This window comes from Taudactylus pleione, unplaced genomic scaffold, assembly GCF_031769625.1.
Source record: "Taudactylus pleione unplaced genomic scaffold, aTauple2 ptg001270l, whole genome shotgun sequence".
Lineage (NCBI taxonomy): Eukaryota > Metazoa > Chordata > Amphibia > Anura > Myobatrachidae > Taudactylus > Taudactylus pleione.
The window spans coordinates 897,501-900,000 of record NW_028285670.1 but is presented as its reverse complement, the minus strand read 5'-3'; the positions used below and the strand labels follow the sequence as shown (position 1 = coordinate 900,000).

General features: G+C 36.8%; 9 pseudogenes; all 9 read left to right on the top strand.

Moving 5' to 3' along the window:
* The window catches only part of LOC148446907 (5S ribosomal RNA), a 119-nt pseudogene extending 97 nt beyond the window's left edge, over window positions 1-22 (top strand).
* Window positions 23-373: 351 nt separating this feature from the next.
* Window positions 374-492, top strand: LOC148446906 (5S ribosomal RNA; annotated as a pseudogene).
* A 350-nt stretch (window positions 493-842) lies between these two features.
* LOC148446905 (5S ribosomal RNA) lies at window positions 843-961 on the top strand (annotated as a pseudogene).
* A 104-nt stretch (window positions 962-1,065) lies between these two features.
* Window positions 1,066-1,184, top strand: LOC148446904 (5S ribosomal RNA; annotated as a pseudogene).
* Window positions 1,185-1,300: 116 nt separating this feature from the next.
* Window positions 1,301-1,419, top strand: LOC148446903 (5S ribosomal RNA; annotated as a pseudogene).
* Window positions 1,420-1,535: 116 nt separating this feature from the next.
* LOC148446902 (5S ribosomal RNA) lies at window positions 1,536-1,654 on the top strand (annotated as a pseudogene).
* Window positions 1,655-1,770: 116 nt separating this feature from the next.
* On the top strand, window positions 1,771-1,889 carry LOC148446901 (5S ribosomal RNA; annotated as a pseudogene).
* Window positions 1,890-2,005: 116 nt separating this feature from the next.
* On the top strand, window positions 2,006-2,124 carry LOC148446900 (5S ribosomal RNA; annotated as a pseudogene).
* A 350-nt stretch (window positions 2,125-2,474) lies between these two features.
* Window positions 2,475-2,500, top strand: part of LOC148446899 (5S ribosomal RNA) — a 119-nt pseudogene continuing 93 nt past the window's right edge.

Below are 2,500 nucleotides of genomic sequence, written 5' to 3'. Positions count from 1 at the left end.
GGAATACCAGGTGCTGTAGGTAATATTATACTGCCATAACAGTCTTATCTATTACATTTTACATTTAATCTTTTCAAATTATCAATGAATTTACTTGAGTAAAGAAGTAAAAGAGGTCTAAAGTTAATGTTATTGAGTGCCTACTGCCAAACCACACTGGACATGCCCAATCTCGTCTGATCTTGGATGCTATGCCGTGTTGGGCCTTTTAAGTACTTGGATGGGAGAACACCTGGGAATACCAGGTGCTGTACATCATTTTATACTGCCATAACATTCTTTTCTATTACATTTTACATTTAATTTTTTCAACTTATCAATGAATTTACTTGAGTTAAGAAGTAATAGAGGTCTAAAGTTAATGTTTTTGAGCACCTACAGACAAACCACACTGGAAATGCCGAATCTCATCTGATCTTGGAAGTTATGCAGTGTTGGGCCTGGTTAGTACTTGGATGGGAGACCACCTGGGAATACCAGGTGCTGTAGGTAATTTTATGCAGCCATAACATTCTTTTCTATTACATTTTACATTTAATTTTTTCAACTTATCAATGAATTTACTTGAGTTAAGAAGTAAAAGAGGTCTAAAGTTAATATTTTTCAGCACCTATAGCCAAACCACTCTGGACATGGCCAATGTTGTCTAATCTTGGAATCTATGCAGTGTTGGGCATGGTTAGTACTTGGATGGGAATCCACCTGAGAATACCAGGTGCTGTAGGTAATTTAATACTGCCATAACAGTATTTTCTATTACATTTTACATTTAATTTTTTCAACTTATCAATGAATTTACTTGAGTTAAGAAGTAATAGAGGTCTAAAGTTAAGGCATTTATCACCTACAGCCAAACCACACTGGACATGTCCTATCTCGTCTGATCTTGGAAGCTATGCAGCGTTGGGCCTGGTTAGAACTTGGATGGGAGACCACCTGGGAATACCAGGTGCTGTAGATAATTTTATATAGCCATAACATTCTTTTCTATTACATTTTTTCAACTTAGCAATGAGTTTACTTGTGTTAAGAAGTAAAAGCGGTCTAAATGTAATGCTTTTGAGCACCTACAGCCAAACCACAGTGGACATGCCCAATCTCGTCTGATCTTGGAAACTATGCAGTGTTGGGCCTGGTTAGTACTTGGATGGGAGACCACCTGGGACTACCAGGAGCTGTAGGTAATTTTATACTGCCATAACATTCTTTTCTATTACATTTTACATTACATTTTTTCAACTTATCAATGAATTTACTTGAGTTAAGAAGTAAAAGAGGCCTAAAGTTAAGGTTTTTGACTGCCTACAGCCAAACCACACTGGACATGCCCTAGCTCATCTGATCTTGGAAGCTATGCAGTTTTGGGCCTGGTTAGTACTTGAATGGGAGACCACCTGGGAATACCAGGTGCTGTAGGTAATTTTATACTGCCATAACATTCTTTTCTATTACATTTTACATTTAATTTTTTCAACTTATCAATGAATTTACTTGAGTTAAGAAGTAATAGAGGTCTAAAGTTAATGTTTTTGAGCACCTACAGCAAAACCACAGTGGACTTGCCCAATCTCGTCTGATCTTGGAAGCTATGCAGTGTTGGGCCTGGTTAGTACTTGGATGGGAGACCACCTAGGAATACTAGGTGCTGTAGGTAATATTATACTGCCATAACAGTTTTATCTATTACATTTTACATTTAATTTTTTCAAATTATCAATGAATTTACTTGAGTAAAGAAGTAAAAGAGGTCTAAAGTTAATGTTATTGAGGGCCTACAGCCAAACTACACTGGACATGCCCAATCTCGTCTGATCTTGGATGCTATGCCGTGTTGGGCCTGGTAAGTACTTGGATGGGAGAACACCTGGGAATACCAGGTGCTGTACATCATTTTATACTGCCATAACATTCTTTTCTATTACATTTTACATTTAATTTTTTCAACTTATCATTGAATTTACTTGAGTAAAGAAGTAATAGAGGTCTAAAGTTAATGATTTTGAGCACCTACAGCCAAACCACACTGGACATGCCCAATCTCGTCTGATCTTGGAAGCTATGCAGTTTTGGGCCTGGTTAGTACTTGAATGGGAGACCACCTGGGAATACCAGGTGCTGTAGGTAATTTTATACTGCCATAACATTCTTTTCTATTAAAATTTAATTTAATTTTTTCAACTTATCAATGAATTTACTTGAGTTAAGAAGTAAAAGATGTCTAAAGTTAATGTTTTTGAGCACCTACAGTCAAACCACACTGGACATGCGCAATCTCGTCTGATCTTGGAGGCTATGAAGTGTTGGGCCTGGTTAGTATTTGGATGGGAGACCACCTTGGAATACCAGGTGCTCTAGGTAATTTTATACTGCCATAACATTCTTTTCTATTACATTTTACATTTAATTTTTTCAACTTATCAATGAATTTACTTGAGTTAAGAAGTAATAGAGGTCTAAAGTTAATGATTTTGAGCACCTACAGCCAAACCACACTGGACAT